We start from the raw sequence: 25,000 nt of genomic DNA, 5'->3' as shown, positions 1-25,000 counted from the left end.
ATTCTCATTTCTGGAGGTCTGGGAAATGGCAACTGAAGATGGGAATCATAAGCAGCATGGATTATGCCAGGATCAACCTGCACTCTGTCTAGAAAAACCTTCACCATCTTCAAATGGCTCCCTCCTTCTCGTCCTTAAAGTTTTAGATTAAATGACAGTAATTCACAGAGATCCTCCTAAATCAAAACCTGTTATCACCCTAGCACTTACCATAAGCAGTAATTATATCTTTTATTAATTTACTTGTTTTGGTTGATGTATTTGTTTTCTAGGGCTGCCATAATAAAGTACCACAAAAGGGGTGGCCTAAACAACAGAAACATTCTCTCTCATTTCTAGAGCTTAGAAGTCCAAAATCAAGGTTTCAGCGGGGTCATATTCCCTCTGAGACTCTTGCTAGAACCCTTTCTTGTCTCTTCTAGCTTGCGGGAGTGGCCATCGGCCCTTGGTGTTCTTTGGTTTACAGCTGCATCACTTGAGTCTCTGCCTCTATTGTCACAAGACATTCTCCACATGTGTTTCTGTATCCAAATTTCCCTCTTCTTATACGGACACCAGTCATATTGGATTAAAGCCCCACTCTACTCCAGTATGAGCTTACCTTAACTTAGCTATTGACATCTTCAGATGGCTAGTTCTGGCCCCCCGAAGTGTGAGAGAATACATATCTGTGTTTAAGCCTCCCAGTTTATGGTCATTTGCTACAGCAGTTCTAGGAAAATGCTGCCAGAAATTCTCTTAGCTTTATTTATCCCTGGGTTTCCACATTTATTTGACCAAATAAATATTTTCCCATGATAGCTATTAACAATCCCTAATTCCTTAGGTGGAAAATATATATAGGAAAAAGCTAATCTAATCTTCCTATTTTACATAGGAAGAAACTGAGACTCGAGGAGGAGACCAGACTCACAAGCTCATGCCTGGCAGGATGGAGACCAGAACTCAGACCTCCAACTCCACTCTGGGTGCTCTTTGCCATCTCACAGTTAATTCTCAGCCACCCAGGACATGGGGGGGCCTTGAAATAGAACAGGGAATCTCTCCCAACTGAAGAACATCTTTCAGTGATGTCTCTTGGACTCCTTGAAGGAATTTAGTCAACATTTTTCTAACCAATAGGAGAAATTGTTATCATTTTTAGGGAGGTTATGGAAAATGTGTTCAAGAAACCAGTGATGAAAGCAGCTGGTCCAGTGTACACTGATGTCTCAGATGAGCTGGAACGGACCAAAATTACAGCCGCAGAGGGGTCTTCAGCCCCTCGTCACCACCACCCTTGTGCCTAAGGAAAGGGACATGGAAAGCAAGTGTCTTCTATGTGAAAAGGGATAGTTTCATTTATGCAGTTATGGGCTCTTCAGTCCTTTTGCTTCTCTTCTTTTCGCCTCCTCACCCGACCTTCTTCCCCAGACATACAGAATCCATGAGAAGTAAGCCATCCCAGCTCTGGAGAAGGGGAAGAAGCTTCTCCTACCTTCCACTTGATAAGCTGAGGTGACTGCCCCCCATCCAAATCCTGCAGGAAAATCCATGCTTTCAGAAGACGGCCGACCGGAACACTCAGGCAACAGAGCTGCACTCTTCAGGCAGAGGAGTCCAGCAGCTGTGCAAACAGTAAGTGAACTCTCACCCTGACCGTAGTCTCAGAATGCAAACGAGTACGCAAACAAGAAGGGAACCTGATTAAAGCATCCCACTTGACTGGCCACAGCCTTGATTTGAAGCCAAGACACTTGGTTCAGAGGGACCATTTATATTGTTCTTCTCCAGACACTTCCCAATTTTTAACAGAGTTGGGCCAGCCTGGGGACAGACCAGGTCCCTGCTTTGGCAGGGCACCCATTCATCTAATCTTTTCCCTTTTAATGAAACACATGGACATTATTTTTAAGTCACATAATCCTACTAGAACTTTCCCTTGGCCAATTCCTCCCAATTCCTTATCCCCATTCCCTAGAGGCCACCATTTTCAACTGTTTCTTGTGATATTTATTCCCATGTTGTCAAATAACAGGCTGAGATTGGTGCCTCTTAATTTGTTTTTCAATTTTAGATAGTAACTATTGACTTCTGGATATAAGGGTGGAAGATCTTAGCATGTGTGCTCTCTCTCTCTCCCGTTCCTCCATCCACCCAATGTGGTTAGATTACCTCTTCTGTTTAAATAAATATTCGATATTTACATAAATATGACTGCATATGACTCAAAGCTGAGCTGTGTAGTATACCATGCTTACAGGCAACTTTTCATTTTCTCCAGGGTTCATCAACTGTCTGGATTTTATATTTAAATTCCTCTATTCTTATCACTAATTTATCCCCAAACAGTCTGACAGGACTATGAATCTATGTTTAAACACCTCTGTTTGCTTGTTCCACTCTGCAGTTTGTTTCTTAGGCAGCCACAGAGCTATGTAGTCTTTAACTTCCCTCACCAGTCTCCTGGGCTTTTTCCGTCTTTTTTTCCTTTCCCTTTTTAGAGAAACAGATCCTTGAATAACTTTCTGATAAAATGGGCATGGGAAGCACGTTTTTTGAAACCCTGTAGTTCTGCAATTATCTTTATTCTAATGTCACACTTGATATGTAGTTTGACTACTATGGGATTTTATGGCAGAAATAATTTTCATTCAGAATTTTGAAAGCATCAGTTTACGGTTTTCTAGCTTCCAGTGTGGCGACTGAGAAGTCTAATGACAATCCAAGTCCTAGTCTTTCATATGTCACCTGTTTTGTGCCCCAGCCCACCCTCCCTGCTCCCCAAGCTTCTGTTTCTGAAATTTCACAGTCACATGCTTGATGTGGAATTGCTCATCCACTGTGCCAGACACTCAGCCTGTGGACCACAGTCATGCAGGATGTTGACAATAGGGGAAGCTGGGAGAGGGATACACGGGAATACTCTGTACTATCTTTGCAACGTTCCTGTACATCTAAAATTGATCCAAAATTAAGTTGTTTTTTTTTTAATGCCTGTGAAAAGAGGAGTTAGGAAATTTCAAAGTGAAGAGAGTTACTGATTCAGTTCCCCTAAGACAGCAGTAATTCATCCTACACTGTGTAATGACAGGAACACACGATTGGAATGAGGTATAACTAGGTTGAAATCCTACCCTCTCTAGTTATCCTAATCCTAAGAAGAAAGAAGAGGTTAACTATCAAAGGAGATGAGAGAAGATATTTAAAGGGTATGTGTTTGGTGAAATAAACATTAAAAATACAGGGCGGAGGAGCTTCAAGATGGCGGAAGAGTAAGGCACGGAGATCACCTTCCTCCCCACAGATACATCAGAAATACATCTACATGTGGAACAACTCCTACAGAACACCTACTGAACGCTGGCAGAGGACCTCAGACCTCCCAAAAGGCAAGAAACTCCCCACATACCTGGGTAGGGCAAAAGAAAAAACAGAGACAAAAGAATAGGGACGGGACCTGCACCAGTGGGAGGGAGCCGTGAAGGAGGAAAGGTTTCCACACACTAGGAAGCCCCTTTGCGGGCGGAGACTGCGGGTGGCGGAGTGGGGGAGCTTCAGAGCCGCGGAGGAGAGCGCAGCAACAGGGGTGCTGAGGGCAAAGCGGGGAGATTCCCGCACAGAAGATCAGTGCCGACCGGCACTCATCAGCCTGAGAGGCTTGTCTGCTCACCTGCCAGGGCAGGCGGGGCTGGGAGCTGAGGCTCGGGCTTCGGTAGGAGCACAGGGAGAGGACTGGGGTTGGCGGCGTGAACACAGCCTGCAGGGGATTAGTGCGCCACGGCTAGCCGGGAGGGAGTCCGGGAAAAAGTCTGGAGCTGCCGAAGAGGCAAGAGACTTTTTCTTACCTCTTGCTTTCCTGGTGCGCGAAGAGAGGAGATTAAGAGTGCCGCTTAAAGGAGCTCCAGAGACGGGCACGAGCTGCGGCTAACAGCGCGAACCCCAGACACGGGCATGAGACGCTAAGGCTGCTGCTGCCGCTACCAAGAAGCCTGTGTGCGAGCACAGCCCACTATCCACACCTCCCCTCCCGGGAGCCTGTACAGCCCACCACTGCCAAGGTCCCGTGATCCAGGGACAACCTCCCCGGGAGAACGCATGGCATGCCTCACGCTGTTGCAACGTCACGCCGGCCTCTGCAGGCGCAGTCTCGCCGCGCACTCTGTGCCCCTCCCTCCCCCCGGCCTGAGTGAGCCAGGGCCCCCGAATCAGCTGCTCCTTTAACCCTGTCGTGTCTGAGCAAAGAACAGACACCCTCAGCCGACCTACACGCAGAGGCGGGGCCAAATCCCAAACTGAACCCCGGGAGCTGTGCGAACAAAGAAGAGAAAGGGAAATCTCTCCCCGCAGCCTCAGGAGCCACGGATTAAATCTCCACAATCAACTTGATGTACCCTGCATCTGTGGAATACCTGAATAGACAACGAATCATCCCAAATTGAGGAGGTGGACTTTGGGAGCAGCGATATATTTTTTTTCCCCCTTTTTCTCTTTTTGTCAGTGTGTATGTGTATGTTTCTGTATGTGATTTTGTCTGTATAGCTTTGCTTTTACCATTTGTCCTAAGGTTCTGTCTGGTTTGGGTTTTTTTTTATTACTTAAAAACAATTTTTTCTTAATAATTATTTTTATATTAATAACTTTATTTTATTTTACTTTATTTTATCTTCTGCTTTCTTTTTTTCCTTCCTTTTATTCTGAGCCATGTGGAGGACAGGCTCTTGGTGCTCCAGCCAGGCATCAGGGCTGTACCACTGAGGTGGGAGAGCCAACTTCAGGACACTGGACCGCAAGAGACCTCCCAGCTCCACGTAATATCGAATGGCAGAAATCTCCCAGAGATCTCCATCTCAACACCAAGACCCAGCTCCACTCAATGACCAGCAAGCTACAGTGCTGGACACCCCATGCCAAACAACTAGCAAGACAGGAACACAACCCCATCCATTAGCACAGAAGCTGCCTAAAATCATAATAAGGCCACAGACACTGCAAAACACACCACCAGACATGGACCTGCCCACCAGAAAGACAAGATCCAGCCTCATCCACCAGAACACAGGCACTCGTCCCCTCCACCAGGAAGTCTACACAACCCATTGAACCAACCTTAGCCGCTGGTGACACACACCAAAAACAATGGGAACTACGAACCTGGAGGCTGTGAAAAGGAGACCCCAAACACAGTAAGTTAAGCAAAATGAGAAGACACAGAAACACACAGCAGATGAAGTAGCAAGGCAAACCCCAGCAGACCTAACAAATGAAGAGTAAATAGGCAGTCTACCTGAAAAAGAATTCAGAATAATGATAGTAAGGATGATCCAAAATCTTGGAAAAAGAATGGAGAAAATAAAAGAAACGTTTAACAAGGACCTAGAAGAACTAAAGAGCAAACAAACAGTGATGAACAACACAATAAATTAAATTTAAAATTCTCTAGAAGGGATCAAAAGAAGAATAACTGAGGCAAAAGAACGGATAAGTGACCTGGAAGATAAAATAGTGGAAATAACTACTGCAGAGCAAAATAAAGAAAAAAGAATCAAAAGAATTGAAAACAGTCTCAGAGACCTTTGGGACAATATTAAATGCACCAACATTCGAATTATAGGGGTCCCAGAAGAAGAAGATAAAAAGAAAGGGACTGAGAAAATATTTGAAGAGATTATAATTGAAAATTTCCCTAATATGGGAAAGGAAATAGTTAATCAACTCCAGGAAGCACAGAGAGTCCCATACAGGATGAATCTAAGGAGAAACATGCCAAGACACATATTAATTAAATTAACAAAAAGTAAATACAAAGAACAAATATTAAAAGCAGCAAGGGAAAAACAACAAATAGCACATAAGGGAATCCCCATAAGGTTAACAGCTGATCTTTCAGCAGAAACTCTGCAAGCCAGAAGGGAGTGGCAGGACATATTTAATGTGATGAAGGAGAATAACCCACAACCAAGATTACTGTACCCAACAAGGATCTCATTCAGATTTCAAAGAAAGATTAAAACCTTTACAGACAAGTAAAAGCTGAGAGAATTCAGCACCACCAAACCAGCTTTACAACAAATGCTAAAGGAACTTCTCTAGGTAGGAAACACAAGAGAAGGAAAAGACCTCCAATGACAAACCCAAAACAATTAAGAAAAAGGGAATAGGAATATACATATCAATAATTACCTTAAATGTAAATGGATTAAATGCTCAAACCAAAAGACATACATTGGCTGAATGGATACAAAAACAAGACCCATATATATGCTGTCTACAAGAGACCCACTTCAGACCTAGGGACACATACAGGCTGAAAGTGAGGGGATGGAAAAAGATAGTCAATGCAAATGGAAATCAAAAGAAAGCTGGAGTAGCAATTCTCATATCAGACAAAATAGACTTTAAAACAAAGACTATTACAGGAGACAGAGAAGGACACTACATAATGATCAAGGGATCAATCCAGGAAGAAGATATAACAATTGTAAATATTTATGCACCCAACATAGGAGCACCTCAATACATAAGGCAAATGCTAACAGCCATAAAAAGGGAAATCGACAGTAACACAATCATAGTAGGGGACTTTAACACCCCACTATCACCAATGGACAGATCATCCAAACTGAAAATAAATAAGGAAACACAAGCTTTAAATGATACATTAAACAAGATGGACTTAATTGATATTTACAGGACATTCCATCCAAAAACAACAGAATACACATTCTTCTCAAGTGCTCATGGAACATTCTCCAGGATAGATCATATCATGGGTCGCAAATCAAGCCTTGGTAAATTTAAGAAAATTGAAATCAAATGAAGTATCTTTTCCGACCACAACGCTATGAGACTAGATATCAATTACAGGCAAAAATCTGTAAGAAATACAAACACATGGAGGCTAAACAACACACTGCTTAATAACCAACAGATCACTGAAGAAATCAAAGAGGAAATCAAAAAACACCTAGAAACAAATGACAATGAAAACACGATGACCCAAAACCTATGGGATGCAGAAAAAGCAGTTCTAAGAGGGAAGTATATAGCAATACAATCCTACCTTAAGAAACAAGAAACATAAAAAATAAACAACCTAACCTTACACCTAAAGCAATTAAAGAAAGAAGAACCAAAAAACCCCAAAGTTAGAAGAAGAAATCACAAAGATCTGATCAGAAATAAATGAAAAAGAAATGAAGGAAATGATAGCAAAGGTCAATAAAACTAAAAGCTGGTTCTTTGAGAAAATAAACAAAATTGATAAACCATTAGCCACTTATCAGGAAAAAAAGGGAGAAGACTCAAATCAATAGAAATAGAAATGAAAAAGGAGAAGTAACAACTGACACTCCAGAAATAGAAAGGACCATGAGAGATTACTACAAGCAACAGTATGTCAATAAAATGGACAACCTGGAAGAAATGGACAAATTCTTAGAAATTCACAACCTTCTGAGACTGAACCAGGAAGAAACAGAAAATATGAACAGACCAATCACAAGCACTGAAATTAAAACTGTGATTAAAAATCTTCCAACAAACAAAATCCCAGGACCAGATGGCTTCAGAGGCGAATTCTATCAAACATCTAGAGAAGAACTAACACCTATGCTTCTCAAACTCTTCCAAAATATAACAGAGGGAGGAAAACTCCCAAACACATTCTACAAGTCCACCATCACTCTGATACCAAAACCAGACAAGGATGTCACAAAGAAAGAAAACTACAGGCCAATTTCACTGATGAACATAGATGCAAAAATCCTCAACAAAATACTAGCAAACAGAATCCAACAGCATATTAAAAGGATCATACACTATGATCAAGTGGGGTTTATCCCAGGAATGCAAGGATTCTTTAATATACGCAAATCAATCAACGTGATACACCATATTAACAAATTGAAGGAGAAAAACCATATGATCATCTCAATAGATGCAGAAAAAACTTTCAACAAAATTCAACACCCATTTACGATTAAAAAAAAAAAAACCTCCAGAAAGTAGGCATAGAGGGAACTTACCTCAACATAGTAAAGCCCATATATGACAAACCCACAGCCAATATCATCCTCAATGGTGAAACATTGAAACCATTTCCTCTAAGATCAAGAATAAGACAACCACTATTATTCAACATAGTTTTGGAAGCTTTGCCAGAGCAATCAGAGAAGAAAAAGAAATAACAGGAATCCAAATTGGAAAAAAAGGAGTAAAGCTGTCACTGTTTGCAAATGACATGATACTACACACAAGACTCCTAAAGATGCTACCAGAAACCTACTAGAGCTAATCAATGAATTTGGTAAAGTAGCAGGATACAAAATTAATGCACAGAAATCTCTGGCATTCCTATATACTAATGATGAAAAATCTGAAAGTGAAGTTAAGAAAACACTCCCATTTACCATTGCAACAAAAAGAATAAAATATCTAGGAATAAACCTACCTAAGTAGACAAAAGACATGTGTGCAGAAAATTATGACACTGATTAAAGAAACTAAAGATAATACAAATAGATGGAGAGATATACCATGTTCTTGGATTGGAAGAATCAACATTGTGAAAGTGACTCTTAAACCCAAAGCAATCTACAGATTCAATGCAATCCCTATCAAACTACCACTGGCATTTTTCACAGAACTAGAACAAAAAAATTCACAATCTGTATGGAAACACAAAAAACCCCGAATAGCCAAAGCAATCTTGAGAAAGAAAAATGGAGCTGGAGGAATCAGGCTCCCTGACTTCAGACTATACTACAAAGCTACAGTAATCAAGACAGTATGGTACTGGAACAAAACAGAAATGTAGATCAATAGAAAAGGATAGAAAGCCCAGAAGTAAACCCATGCACATATGGTCACCTTATTTTTGATAAAGGAGGCAAGAATATACAGTGGAGAAAAGACAGCCTCTTCAATAAGTGGTGCTGGGAAAACTGGACAGCTACATGTAAAAGAATGAAATTAGAACACTCCCTAATACCATACACAAATATAAACTCAAAATGGTTTAAAGACCTAAATGTAAGGCCAGACACCATCAAACTCTTAGAGGAAAACATAGGCAGAATACTCTATGACGTAAGTCACAGCAAGATCCTTTTGACCCACCTCCTAGAGAAATGGAAATAAAAACAAAAATAAACAAATGAGACCTAATGAAACTTAAAAGCTTTTGCACAGCAAAGGAAACCATAAACAAGATGAAAAGACAACCCTCAGAATGGGAAAAAATATTTGCACATGAAGCAACTGACAAAGGATTAATCTCCAAAATTTACAAGCAGCTCATGCAGCTCAATATTAACAAAACAAACAACCCATTCCAAAAATGGGCAGAAGACCTAAATAGAAATTTCTCCAAGGAAGATATACAGATTGCCAACACACACATGAAAGAATGCTCAAAATCATTAATTATTAGAGAAATGCAAATCAAAACTACAATGAAATATCATCTCACACTGTCAGAATGGCCATCATCAAAACATCTAGAAACAATAAATGCTGGAGAGGGTTTGGAGTAAAGGGAACACTCTTGCACTGTTGGTGAGAATAAAAACAGCCACTATGGAGAACAGTATGGACGCTCCTTAAAATAAAAATAGAACTACCATACGACCCAGCAATCCCACTACTGGACATATACCCTGCAAAAAACATAAGTCAAAAGGAGTCATGTACCAAAATGTTCATTGCAGCTCTATTTACAATAGCCAGGACATGGAAGCAACCTAAGTGTCCCTCAACAGATGAATGGATAAAGATGTGGCACATATATACAATGGAATATTACTCAGCCATAAAAAGGAACGAAACTGAGTTGTTTGTAGTGAGGTGGATGGACCTAGAGACTGTCACACAGAGTGAAGTAAATCAGAAAGAGAAAAACAAATACTGTATGCTAACGCATATATATGGAATCTAAAAAAAAAAAAAAAATGGTCATGGAGAACCTAGGGGCAAGACGGGAATAAAGACGCAGACCTACTAGAGAATGGACTAGAGGACACAGGGAGGGGGAAGAGTAAGCTGCGACAAAGTGAGAGAGTGGCATGGACATATATACACTACCAAATGTAAAATAGAGAGCTAGTGGCAAGCAGCCGCATAGCACAGGGAGATCAGCTCGGTGCTTTGTGACCACCTAGAGGCGTGGGATAGGGAGGGAGATGCAAGAGGGAAGGGATATGGGGACATATGTATATGTATAACTGATTCACTTTGTTGTAAAGCAGAAACTAACACACCATTGTAAAGCTATTATACTCCAATAAAGATGTTAAAAAAAAATACAGGGCATGGTATTAAATTAAAGTCCTTATAGTCTTTCAGTTCTGAAGCAATCATAAGTTGAATGAAAAATAAATAAATATTAAAATATTTTCATTATGGAGCACTAGATGGCAGTATTGTAATTTTTTAGGTTTACAAATAGCTGGATGAAGTGTTATTAAAATTTAGTTATCCCACCAATGGCCATCTACACCATAACCTCTAGCTAATTGTGACTGCTCTTATAATGATTTTTCTCTAGAAAGAAAAACTCTACTCTCTCAGTGCTCCACATTCTCTGAAATTATTAGACCACAAATGGCGGAATTTAATTTTTCTCAGCTCTGATAGAATTCTCCAGTCTAGCATTCTCAAGCATTTTGGTGTCAGGATCTCTTTACATTCTTAAAAAGAATTGAAACCTCTAAAGAGCTTTTTAAAAGTAGGTTGTATTTATCTCTATTTACTCTATTTGAAGTTAAAACTGAAATTTTAAGAATATTTACTTATGACTTCATTTAAAACAGCAATAAAAAGCATGTGAGCATAAATATTTTATGAGAAGTAATCATATAATCATAAACAAAGAATGTTTAGTGAGAAGAGTGTTTTGCATTTTTGCAAATCTCTTTTATGCCTGGCTTAAGAGAAGACAGCTGGATGTTTATATCTACTTCTCATTTGATTCGTTGCCTCTGGAGAACTCTACTGTATACTCATAGAGGAAAGAAAGATGAGAGTGAAAAAGGCAAATCTTTTCTTAGTATAAGTGTGGGCCCCCAAAAGGGTCTTGAGGGGCCCAAGGGAACCTTAGTTCTCCCAACACTCTCTCTAGTAGCTTCCATTGCTGCCCACAATCTCTCTGTATTCTCACCTTACAGAGAGCTCATTCCACTAACACTCCTGCATTAAAGCCCTTCTGATTGTAAGACCTATGAATTCACAGCCCCCATCTTGAGTAAGAAAAAAAATTTTTTTATTTCTTTGTTTTCTTTATACAAAAAGATGTCTGATTTCATGGGCTCATCTAGCAAATCTGGCTGGTAATTTAATTTGTCATTGAGTCCTCTCCACTCCATTTTAGGGCCATACAAGATAATTAAGGTCTTGTGAAGAGCAAATTTTTTTTAATGCCTAGTGGCCCCATTCTCTCACCTCCCAATTTTGGTCCCTACTGGTTAATGCCAACATGTCCACTATCCAGTCTCCACGCCTGCCATTGTCCCTTCCAGTCCACTGACTCTCTGCTTTTGAGACATGGGAATACTTTAAGGGTGTAAATCTAAGCCCTTAGGTTCAACTCCCTTTCAAAACCACACAGTAATCCCTTTGAGATCCTGCCAACTTCCCAGGGTACTGCCTCAGAACAGCACACCAAATCCTGCTATTCAGGACAGCCACCAAACTCTGTCCACATTCCAAGCTGGAGGGAAATGAATATGTTACTTGCATTATGGGTTTGGCTACTGGTGTGCTCTCTCTAGAAGTCCTGGAGTGCTCAGAGACTATAAATGCAGTGCCCTCTGGGGTAAAAATATATCTCACAGAAACTCTTTCTTAACTGCAATACAAGCTGTTACTCAATAGGGATTCAGCTCCATCAGTCAAGACTTTGACCCTCCCAATTTGAAATGCCAAGATTCAAAACTCCTGGCATTCACAATGTTCCTGTGTACCTGTATCAGGAGAAAAGTAAGGTTCTAAATAAGCATTTTTCTATCTGCAGCAAAGATTGCCATGGGTTAGCCAAATCCTAGTTCCTTTTCCATCTGGGCACACAATTAGACCACATGTGTCACCTCCCTTGCAGTTAGTGGAATGTGGGCAGAAAGAATATGTACCGTTTCCAAGCTAGATCACTGAAATCTGCCCACACAATCATCTGTGTTTTGTCCATATGTCATCATTGCCCTTCATCCACAGATCGGATTTAAAGGTGCCACTGGAGAACTCCGATGTCCTAGGAACTCCTTAGATAGAAGAGGCCTGGTTCCCTATATCAACGCGTAGAGCAGACCCCAATACCTACCCCACAAGCAGCCCACTTTGCACTGTGGTGTGAATGAGAAATAAATGTTTACTTTGCTAAACCACTGAGATCGGGGACTGGCTGATAAATACGCTCTCTGACTACCAAATAATGACTATGTTTTAAACCAAAAAGCCAGAGGAAAAAGTTTGGTGACTTCAAAATACTCTTTTCCAGCAGGGGAGCCTCTTGGTGATATCCTGTCACTAGAGGAAAAAGGAAGTGAAACAGGAAGTGAAGGAGGGCCAGGTGGGGTGAGGCACACCAAAGGGCAATTCTACCCTCAGTTGTGTGTGGAGTGAATTATTCATCTTGATTTTCGCCTTTGCCAAGAAAGATCTGCTCAAATCCCGACCTAAGGATGTATATTTTACAAAAGTCACCCCAAACAAGGCCCTGGACTCCTGAGACTCATCAAGCTATTTTTAATATTTCAGTATTTATAATTGCAATTGTATATTTACTTCCTATCAGGTCTCCCAGGCTATCTAAAACATTCATTTTATTGCTTTAGGCTGAATTATGTAAACTCATTTTGGTAATAATACCAGCTTCTCATGCATGAAAATGCAAAAATGAGTTAGTTATAACAATGCTCTCAGTTTCTTAGCAGATAGAATCTGTCAAAACATGAAGTCCAGAAAGTAAATCAGTTATAAAAGAAATCTTTGACTGTGAAGATTCTGACAACTGTGATGTATGTGTGGAAGCCAGCAGCTGAGGCATTTCTTAATCTGGGCCATCTAGAATGCAGTCAACTCTCAGGGTTCTCTTAGTAACCGAATCTGATTTTCCTTTGGGTATCTGCCTCTCCCCTATGCAGACTCTGTGCTTCTGGACATGCTGACACTGCACCCCACCCAATAACCCACAAGCTCCAGGGATTAATTTAAGGCCATTTTCACACCTCATCTCATTAGTTACTGGGATTAAATCAGAGCTGGGCTTGAAACCCAATGAGACATGAGAAAATGTATGTTAGGGTTTCTAAGAAAGAAGCTTCTCACTCTTTCATAGAAACTGTCTAAAAAGTCATGCTCTTCCTGCTAATGTGGAAGGTTTTGGCAGCCATTTCATAAATATGAAGAGGACTAGCTTTCGGATCTGGAGGAAAGATGGAAGAAACCAAAACTTTGAGAACAAATAAATTCCTTTTATGGTTTAGGTCTATTTGGGTCGAGTTTCCTGCTACTTGCAACCAAAAGATTCGTATACTGTACACATATATATTTGAGGTGTGTGTACATGTATCTATATATACATAGATACATATATATGCATATGTGTCCATATGTATAATATATATTTGCATGTTTATGTCTATTTATCCACACATGTGGTTTTATGTAAATATGTATGAGTGAGTATAGACCTAGGTACATGAAAGTGGAAGTGTGTATATATACATGATTCATGTGTCTCTACAGATCATAAATCCCCTCCAAATAAAGAAACTTTAGTGGATATTTTTTTCTAGCTGTCTTGACTGTTGGCCCATATCACCAGAACTGCAATGAAGATATCTGTGAGATAATTAATGGCAGACTCAAGTGGGATTACATTACATTATTTGCATTTATTGATTGAAGGCCATACACACCGTAAGATTTAGCATGAAAGCAACATAAAACAACAGCAGTGCATCACTCAACATTTCAAAAAGCCATACTGCTATATAATTAAGGATTTATTATTGAGTAATTTTCAGAACAAACAGAAAATGCTCTGCCTTCAAGGTGCTGACAGGCCAGTACTAACAATGGCATACAAGTAATCACAAGAACCACTCAATACCACTCAAAGCTCAACCGTTGAGTTTAGAAGCACTAAGAACAAAAAGCACTCAGTAGAGGCAGAGCCCATAGAAAGCCTTTTGGGAGCGTTCCAGCTCACGCCCACAGCTGTGGTATCAGATTCTAATAACAGTGCTTCTCGGGCGCAGCTGCCAGGGGGTCTGTCTACCTCATCAACATGATTTAAATTCACCAGAACTGTTATTCCACCAACACAGATTTAGCCACTCAGATCATCCTCCTATAAACACCTCTCCATCAAAACAATCTAAACTCCACTTACATTCCTATGAACTATTTGGAGACATGTTAAACAAAACTGGAATTAGGATGAAGCAAGTGAGGGGCCCAGGATGCAAAATTCAAGGAGGTGTGTGCTCTCAGCTTTGGCCCAGGTGTTAAATACCAGAAAGAGAACATTCAGGTTCGAAGGCTTTGCTGCAGGTCATGAATGGGTTTTATTTCTAAACTCTTTGTGACAATGCACAGGTGTGTCATATGCCTCAGGACTAAACTGTAGCTAATCCACCTAAATCCCGTGACGGTTTGTGCATTTGAGAGTGTCTTTAATTGTTCATCTTGCTTCAGGGATTGGTTTGGAACTTCAGAAGTATTTTCTTCCCACAGTGAATAAAGCAATGCATTGGAGACCCACAATCAGGAAAGGAAGCATCAAAGAGTGAAATTGAACCAAATAAAATGGAAAATCAGATTGAAAGAGAACAATTTCGGTGATCATCAAATTGTTTTAGATGAGCTACATTGGAGAGCAAGCACAGTCTTCTGTGTGGCATGAGATGGACGGTCTAGAAGAACCTGCACAGACCTCTCTCTCAGATCCTCAATCCAAGACCACTGCACGGCCTAGATACCATCCTGAGCCTTTCTCTTGTCCTCCTCTCCTTCCTGCCACGTGCAGCCCACGTCCAAACACTGTTGACTCTAACTCATTGATATGTCTTACATATGTCAATTTCCCTTCATCCCTGTGGCCTCTACTCTGTGCAAAGTCAGTGGAAATCCTCTTAAGTCTGGAAACCTCCAAATGGACTCCCAACCAACAGATTCTACTGCAGCCTGAGTCATCTTTCTAAAATACACATTGTTCGGAGATCGTCCTCTGCCCAAGTTCAAACTTGTTGATCTATACAAAGCCTGCGTGACCTGGTTCCCACCTCCCTTCCCTGCACATTCACACCAGTGTTCCTCACATAAGCTCTTTTAGCCTTTTTCAGCTTTCCAAGTCTACCATGCTTCGTGCTCTTTCTCCACACTGATTCTTGGCAAATGGTGCCTTCTCTGCTGGGAACTTTTTCTCACTTTATCTGTGCTAACTCTTACTCCTCTTTGATTGGCCCGCTGAAAGTTACTTTTTTAAGGACACATTCCCCAAAACAAGCTAGGTCCCCCTGTCCCATGTTCCCTTGTATCTTGTGTACCTCTTATCATGACACTCATGGTATTTTATTAGCTGTCTGACTTCCCCATTGATTTATAACTTTTCTGAGAACAGGGCTTGCCTTAACCATGCAAGCTAAGATAATATACCAAAGCTCATTTAGTATATTATTTCCCTAAATTCATTGATTCATTTACCAAGTGAATAATAGTCAGCATTTACAATGAGTCAACCACCATGCTAAACCCTATGAGGAAACAAGTGAACCAACTCAACAAGTCAGTCCCTGAACATACTGTCAGGGTTTGAATCATTTTCCAATCTACTAATTAAAGCACCCCAACTTTGTTTTAAAAGCATCCCATTTTTATTCTGAGTTACTCAGGGAAGAATCAAAGAGTAAGTAGAGAGTTACCTGTAGTTTTCCTAAATGTATTATTGCCACCCCTTCCCACCCCTCAATTCCTTATAGATTCAGAGTAGAGAAAGGAGATGGTTAGGAAGGGGGAAAGAATATAGCCAATACTACTTCTACTCTGTTGCCTGTGAGGTCACCAAGGGAAAAAGGAACCCTCTGAAACCACTGGCTGAAGTGGATTTAGGATTTAGGCTCAGGGAGCAGACAGTAAGGCTGTTCTTCAGAGAACTCCACCTGAAAAGTTGTCTGTCAAACTTCTGGGTCTTAGAGTAGATTGTGCAAAGATCCACCCGGCCATTGTGAAGTACTAACGGTGTGGGGCATCTCAGCCTCTGACCAGGAAGCCCTTCTCCTTGTCTTCCAGAAGGCAACACCGTACTGGACCCACAGTCCTTTTATTTGGGATCCCCTTTCCTTGGACAACACCAGCCCTCAACTCATGTTTCTGTTCATAACATTTAGAGCTAAAATATACTTTGCTCATTTTAAATGATTATAAAAGATTATTATTCTAGCCTTATTTCATGGGTGTTTTATGTTGTTGCATTCTTTTTTTTAAGATTTATTTTTTATTTATTTATTTATTTTTGGCTGCGTCGGGTCTTAGTTGCAGCATGTGGGATCTTTGTTGAGGCATGCAGGATTTTTCGTTGCAGTGCTCAGGCTTCTCTCTAATCATGGCATGTGGGTTTTCCCGTTCTAGTTTCGGCGCACGAGCTCTAGGGCAAGCAGGCTCTGTAGTTGTGGTGCGCCGGTTCCAGGGTGCGTGGGCTCTAGTTTGAGGCACGCAAGCTCAGTAGTTGTGGTGCGAGGGCTTCGTTGCTCTGTGGTATGTGGGATCTTAGTTCCCTGACGAGGGATAGAACCCACATCCCCTGCATTGGAAGGTGGATTCTTTACCACTGGACCACCAGGGAAGCCCCTGTTGTTGCATTCTGATTAAAGATTTCTTGCATTATAACCTTCATTTATAATAATCAAAATGGATAAAGAATGAGCAATTTATTAATATTACTCCTGAAATCAAGGTGAGGCCATTAAAATAGGCAAAACAGTTAAGGTCAGTAAGAAGGAGCTTGTGACAAATGAGAATTTTTCCTGAGGACCTCTTTTTATAACATTCATTTCCTGTGCTTAGAGTTTCATGGAAGAGATAGACATTATACACACAAACCAGCAAACAAACAAAAACACAGAAATCTATTTCTAACTATGATAAAAGAGAAGTTCTAGCTTCTGATCATGGCAGAGTAGCTTACGTCAGAATTATCCTTTTGCAAATTTCAATCGCAAACTCTTAACACCAAAGACAACTTTTTAAAGGCATTGAAGATGATGCAAGAGTGGGTAGCAACTGGGAAAGAGTCAAAACATGAAAGAAGGGAAGTGAACCAGAGTGCCATTCATTTTTCAAGATGTTTACCCTGAGGATACTCCTAAGAGAATTCAAACAGAAAACCTCTATCCATCTGGTGTAGTGGGAGAAAGAGAAAGGAACTTGAGGGAGAAGAGGGGCTAGAAACTGAGGGAGGAAATCCAAAAATGGAGGGAGCTAAAACTTAATAAAGTTGCCATGTTTTCATTATATATTTTTCTGGTTACGTTTTACTTACAATACATGATGCTAGTTTTCCATACAGCACCATGATATAACTTTTTCTTTATAAATACAATTTTAAGTTAAAAAAAAAAGATAAGTCCATGTAAAATAAGTAGTAATGCAGGTATTACAAAGCTACAGCAAAAATGTTAAAGGTGGTATCCAAAGGTCTGAAATTTGTGTAGCTCTTAGGCCATTATTTTCATCCATTTTCAACCCATGCCCAAACAATAATTTTCCCTCTATCTTACATGTATTTTGACAATAAAGAAGATGTTGATTAGCTTTCCCTTTGATGATTTTTACTGGGAAGGAAATTGGAATATTTAGTATTTTCAAACTACAGGTAATCTCTCTTTTCTAAAACAGTCAGTAGCAGAGGTATGTGGGCTTGGGTGTCAACCCATGGCCCCCATGTGAGTACGGTACAATGTTTGCTAGCTGTGTAAGCTTGGATGCACTTACCTCTCTGAACAAGTTTTCCCATCTGTAAACTAGTGAGCATTCTTAGTTTAACCCTGTTGTGAGCATTAAATGAGACAATATATGGAAAGCAATAAGAAAAGTGCTAGGCCCGCAGCTGACACTCCATCAAAAACTGTCATGGGTAAGACATTGTTATGTATTCAAGGTAGAAGTTTGAATAGCATATGATTCCACTCTTAGTTCACTTCTGTGAAATAACATAATTATAAAATGAAGAACCGATTAGGGGCTGCCTGGGATTAGGGATCGGGGCTGGCTATAAAGGGACAGCAGATAGATGGGACCCTTATGGTGATGGTAAAGTAGCTAATTATGGTGGTGGTTACTGCATAGAGTCACACACACACATACACACAATGAGATATGTTTAACTGGTGACAATGGAATTGTACAATATCAACTTCCTAGTTTTAATATTGTACTATAATGTCTTATGTAAGACATTAACATTGCGGGATGCTTGGTGAAGGGCGCACAAGACCTCCTTGTACATTTCTGTGCAACTGCCTATGGATCTACAACTATTTCAAAATAAAATGTTAAAAAAAAAAAAAGGTAGCAGTTTGCCATTCAGAGGGCTATAAAGACAGCCATAAACTGGGTTGGGCAGGGATTGTTTTAGATATAACAGCTAAAGGAAGCTAATTCCCTCAGTCCATTTAACTCGGCAGTAGGAGGAGGGCTGGCAGGAGGGGCTCATCCCTGGACTTAAAGAAAGTGTTAAAATTTACGATTATGAGGCATAGAGGAGCCATATTTTTCCACAACTCACACAGGTAAATGAATGTCGTCTCTCATTAGCACAACCTCTCTGAAGTGGATTCTCCCACTTTTACAAGTATCTGCTCTAGTTTACACACATCTGGCCAAGGAATTGAGCCAGAACAGAAGTCACATGGGCGTATGGAAAAATGTCCTCTGCTAACTCCTTCCAATTAGCGTGAAGCCTTAGGTGCCCCCTCTTTTGCTGGACTTGTGGCCTTTTACATTTGTTATTCCAATCAAGTCCCAGTGTGGTCTAACAAACACTGTGAAAATAAATATCTCATTTGTCTAGGAAAAACTCACTGTTTTCCTTTACTCTCACACTCACAAGACTTCTGATATCAGATGTGAGGGTTTTCCCACACCCACCAATTATCTGACGCCAGCTGGGTAACCGGCAATTTGACCCAGTCCTGACACAGTCTACCTAGAGTTGGCGTCAGAACCCACGAGTTACATGCTCAGTCCCACAGGCGGTCCACACTTCAAAAATCCCAGATAGTCACCTGTACTTCTGACCAGCCAGCTATAAATTGGGGTTCCCACACCTGTCTTCTTGGGTTCTATAGTTTGTTAGAACAGCTCACAGACTCAGAGACAATACTTATGTTTATCATTGTACTCTATAATAAAGGCTATGATCAAGGATAGAGATGAACAGCCAGATGAAGAGATATATAGAGTGAGGTCCAGAAGGGTTCCAATTGCAAGACCTTTTGTCCCCATGGAATTGGGTGTGTCACCATCCCAGCTTGGACATGTTCACCAACCTGGAAGCTCTCCAAACACCATACTGTAGGGATTTTTATGGAGGCTTCATCACACCGGCATGATCGATTATTATCTCCACTTCCAGGCCCTCTCCCCACTCTGGGGGTTGGGGGCTGTGTGTGTGCAAAAATTCCAAACTTTTAATCATGGCTTGGTCTTTCTCATGACCAGACCCCACCCAGGAGCCCACCAAGAGTCACCCCGTTAGAATAGGAAACTACAAGGATTTTAGGAGCTCTGTGTCAGGAACTGGAGAGAGAGAAGCATATATATAATCACATCAGTGATTTCTTTAATTCACAACAGTATAATCAAAAAAACACTGAATTCTTGAGATCATTCATTTCTATATTCCAAGCAATATTTGTTACATTTGCTACAATTAAATGTCAGTCCAGCAATACAGTTTGAGAAGTTCTTTATACAGTTTTGTCATGGGGTTGGCCTTATATTCTTTAGAGAGGCATTCAGAAACTATAAAAGTGAGAGAAGCAATAGGGAATATTAAGGCAGAGGTCTGGCTCCTTCCATTTTAGTGCATTTGGATATTACTTTTGTTAGGACAAAATACCAGCATGTGTTGCCACATCCTTTTCTGGATCACTTTTTCCAGCTTGCAGCTTTTGTTTTATTTCTGCCTCTGTTATTTAGAAGCCTGGAGGCTTCCGCTTAAAATAAAAACTTTATTTTATGGCATAATGGGTAAGGCAAAAGGCAAATATTTTGTCTGGGGTGTTTTTCTTTCCACAAACCAATTGATCCTTAAATCAGTAATTGGGTTTTTTTTAATTGGATTGTAATGATTGAATGGCAAACATTGTTAAATTCCCCCAAATTGCCTTTATTTCCCTACAATGTTCACTTATTCCACTTTGCCTATGGTCTGTTGAGCTATATCTACGCTAACTATTTTTTTCTCATTCTGTCTTGTGGTTTTCTGTTCTCTCCCTCTCATGTATCTGAGCTTCCAATAACTCTAGTGACTGGAATTTTGTGACAGTAGAAAGCAGGAGGCTCCCCAAAGATCTTTTTTTCCTTCATGGCAATCAACCAAACACCTCCCCACTAAGACTTTTAAAACTTCACCCATTTAAAAGGAACACAATTCTTTATTTTACCTATTTTTTGATGCCTTAAGCAGAACTGTCAATTTTGCCAGCCTGAAGGGAAAAAACATTTTTATTTTCAACATTCTCCACAAATATTCTACGTATGGCTTTTATAGTTAAAAACACATCATCTCCTCCAAGTGTAAATATTTTCTTGGGATGAGAAATCCAATAAAACCACAGGTCTCTGGCCTTTGTGGTTGCTATAAACAAGCTCTACTTTTAGAGCTTTCAGTCTTAAAATGTGACAGCCATGATTTTATTTTAAAGGTTACATTTTGCATTTTTTTAAGTGTTTGCAAGATTTATTCATATGTGATTAAATATTTCCACATCTCTGAAGTCACCTGCTAGGATCAGCTTCACTTTACATATGGGAAATCATTTATGGGAAGTGAACAATATTTCCTTTGTCTCTAGCCACAAGCTGGCTCAGCATCACCTTCACAATTAACTAAGTTTCCAAAATTATTTTCCTGGTGTGCACTGTGATTCTTTTCTTCTCTCAGAACTAGAGTACAACATTGCCTTATCCCAAGTCCTGACTTTAGCTTTTCAGTGTCAACAGTGCTTTCACTCTTCTGAAAGATTTAACTGAGCCCCGGAGGAAGTGTGGTGTAGTATAAAGAATCTGTACATGTCGCAAAGGTTGCTTAACTTCTCCAGGTCTGTTTTCCTATGTGGATGTATGTGTCTCCTACCTCCCAGCCCCCTTTGGCTTGTTATTGATCTATTTCTTATGAAATCTTTTTCCAAAATGTAGTGATGTCTTGGTGTTGAAGTTATGATTCTGATGGGCAATCGGTATACGCTATGAATATATCAGAAGGAGGAAAGCATTTTTCTTAAAATGAGACCACATGAGGAGTTAGAGAAATTCTACCAACCATCACCAGACCCTGATTCGAACCACTAATATTCTTCAAAGCAAGTTTTGTAAGCATCCCTCCCCACCCCTTAGGAGAGAGAGAAAACAGAGCTACACAGGCCCACTGTTCTCTTTTGAGCACTTGCAACAAATGTTTTGAATGGCAACATAGATGCACTGAGTAATAATGTCACAGCTGGCTGCCAATCGCTAGGAGCTAAATAAAACAAACATTCCAGAGGCTCCAGCCCTTCTACTCCGTGGTCTTTCTCTGTCCACTTCCACATATCGTATTTTTTTATGAAGAAGAAATTCTGGTAGTACAGCTGTTCTTTGTGCCAGATGGCAGACCTTTCCAGACCTTTCTCCTCCCTTTCCACACAGTGGTGAAGTGGAAGTGAGACCTTCATTCAGAATCATAAAACAGAGAACTGAAAGGGCCCTATACATGGAGTCTGGACAGGAAGCCTCAGTTAGGATCATGGAGTCTTCTGAGTTGGAAATCATATTAAAGGTCATTTAGGTAGATGCAATCATTTATAAATGAAGAAGATGGCCAGAGACTTGCCTGAAAAAGCACTGTTATAAGTCAGCAAAGCAAGAACTCGGGTCCAGGTGTTTCCATTCCAAGTCCTGTCTCATTCCAGCAGTTCCATTCCATTTGGAAATACAGTTTTATTACTATTCTAGAAGGCACAACACACTTCTACCATAAAGCCCTTGTACTAGAAGAGCTTCTCCCAAAATTTCTTTAATTTTTGTTTTTTTTTTTTTAGCTTTTTACAGGCATTTGTCTTTACTTGGTCTTTCCACATTCTAACAGGCATATAGCTAACCATAACCCAAAGGATCATGAAAATTCCACTCCTGGCCAAAGTTTCTTCACTCCATGCATTTTTTTTTAATCATCTCCTCTACTCTTTCCTTCTCTCTCCCTTGTATAAAAGTAAAAATGGCAAAGGGAGAAACAAATCCGAAAATATTTGTTGATATATACCTGGCACTGGGTTTCACACACTGAATAAAAGAAACTCATGAGATCTCAGCACACCCAAAATGAAGTGGTAGGGCTTCCCTGGTGGCACAGTGGTTGAGAGTCCGCCTGCCGATGCAGGGCACGCAGGTTCGTGCCCCAGTCCGGGAAGATCCCACATGCCGCAGAGCGGCTGGACCCGTGAGCCATGGCCGCTGAGCCTGCGCATCCGGAGCCTGTGCTCTGCAACGGGAGAGGCCACAACAGTGAGAGGCCCGCATACCGCAAAAAAAAAAAAAAAAATGAAGTGGTAGCACCCTGACTGGAAAACAGGGAACCGGGTCTCCAAACCAGGAGAGAGATTTCAAGTGATCAGCACATTTTGGACAAATATCTCTTGCCAGGGTCCACATGCAGCCAGAATTCTGGCACTCCATTTTGTTGGACCAACATTATGCTTAAAAAAAATGCTTAAAATTTTTTTTCCATGATTTAAATGATTCTATAAAGAGAAAAAAAAATCTATACTTGGGTAAATTTATGCAGATTAGAATAATACTTTTTTGAAGATAGCCAGAGAGCTTGCCTTCGACAGAGACGGAAAAAGTCATGGTTCCCTCAGTCAGATCAGATTGGTTCTAGCACTTGAGTTTCCCTCTTCAGCTTGGACTCATGTTCCAAACACAGCCTGATTCTAGAAGCTGTACTACAAGGTCAGTTTTGGATACGAGAGTACAGTAGGTTTTCCAAGCCAAGAATTGACCATTTACTTTTCTCCTCGTTTCTCTCTTCACAAACACCTAACACAAGTGCAAGAAGTTCACAAATAAACTACGGATGTTTCAAGGACGAAGGAGAGGTTGGAAAAACAGAGATATTCTTTCAATGACTATTGGCAATATGTATGGGACTTGGGTTCCCAATGCCCAGACCTCTGGCAACTTTAACCACTTCACTCTGTCTTAAAGCTTTTCCCATTCTTCACAGTGAAATGAGGTATTTATGAGGAAGGGTGAAGAGAACCAACAGGTGTAGACCAGGCATCATCTTATACCTACTTTGCAAAGCAAACTTAGTTCCTCTTCACAACAATCCTGAAGACCAAGAAGTCTTATTCTCTCTCTAAAGATTAAGAAATGGAGGGTGGGCTTCCCTGGTGGCACAGTGGTTGAGAGTCTGCCTGCCTATGCAGGGGACACAGGTTCGTGCCCTGGTCAGGGAGGATCCCACGTGTCGCGGAGCGGCTGGGCCCGTGAGCCATGGCTTCTGGGCCTGCACGTCCAGAGCCTGTGCTCTGCAACAGGAGAGGCCACAACAGTGAGAGGCCCACATATCACAAAAAATAAATAAATAAATAAATAAATAACAGAAATGGAGGGTTATCAAGGTTTAGCAACTTGCTCAACTTGCTCAGTTCGAAGTTGAAGAAGAGTGGCATAGGGATTTCCTTGACAGTAAGACCTATTGGCTTTGTCCCAAATCATGACACTCAAAGCTAATCTTCAATGTGTGAAGAATGTGTGAAGATTTTAGCTCTTCACCCCTAGGCAAGAAGACAAGCCTCAGGCCCATACCTGTTCTTTCTGTGAACCTGAATTCTTAACATATCAGTATTTTTCATTTTGGCAAAATCCAGATTCTTCTAAGCAAATGGTGGCTGGGAAGGAGGAGGATTAGCCCCTGGGGTGGGATTGTGTATTCATATTGATGGGTGAAAAAAAAGAGCCATGTAGAAATCTACCTGATTTCCATTGCAGTAGTCACTGAGACAAAAGCCCAAGAAAGCCATCTATATACATAGATAATATATATATATTATCTATGTATATATACATACACATATACACACACACATACACTAATATATGTATGTATATATCTGACATTCAATATTATATTAGTTTCAGGTGTACAACATAGTGATCCAATACTTGTAGATATTGTGAAATGATTACCAAATCAGTCTACCTACCATCTGTCACCATACAAAGTGATTACAATATTACTGACTATATTCCTCATGCCGTACTTTACATCTCCACAACATTTATTTTATAATTGGAAACTTGTACCTACCCCCTTTACCCATTTCACCCCACCCACATTCCCTTCCCTCTGGCAACTACCAATTTGTTTTCTGTATCTATGAGTCTGGGTTTTGTTTGTTTGTTTGTTTTGTTTTTTAGATTCCACATATAAGTAAAATCATGTGATATTTGTCTTTCTCTGTCTGACTTATTTCACTGAGCATAATACCCTCAAGCTCCATCCATGTTGATGTAAATGGCAAGATTTCAGTCTTTTTTATAACCTAGTAGTATTCCACTGTTTATACATATCACATCTTCTTTATCCATTTACTCATCAATGGACACTTAGGTTGTTTCCATATTTTGACTACTGTAAATAATTCTGCAATAAACATAGGAGTGCAAATATCTTTTCAAATTAGTGTTTTTATTTTCTTCAGATTGATACCCAGGAGAGGAATCACTGGATCGTATGGTAGACCTATTTTTAACTTTT

At 40.4% G+C, this 25,000-nt stretch overlaps 1 pseudogene across 1 annotated transcript in view; it reads right to left on the bottom strand.

Annotated features, from left to right (window-relative positions):
- LOC307055035 (cytosolic beta-glucosidase-like) overlaps positions 1-1,535 on the bottom strand; it is a 157,950-nt pseudogene extending 156,415 nt beyond the window's left edge. Inside the window, exon 1 of the transcript in view lies at positions 1,478-1,535. The product of the transcript in view is annotated as a cytosolic beta-glucosidase-like (transcript). The remainder of the gene's footprint in view (positions 1-1,477) is intronic.
- Positions 1,536-25,000: the final 23,465 nt, after the last annotated feature.

This window comes from Hyperoodon ampullatus (assembly GCF_949752795.1).
Source record: "Hyperoodon ampullatus genome assembly, chromosome: 1".
Taxonomy (NCBI): Eukaryota; Metazoa; Chordata; class Mammalia; order Artiodactyla; family Ziphiidae; genus Hyperoodon; species Hyperoodon ampullatus.
This window is presented reverse-complemented; position numbering and strand designations above follow the sequence as displayed.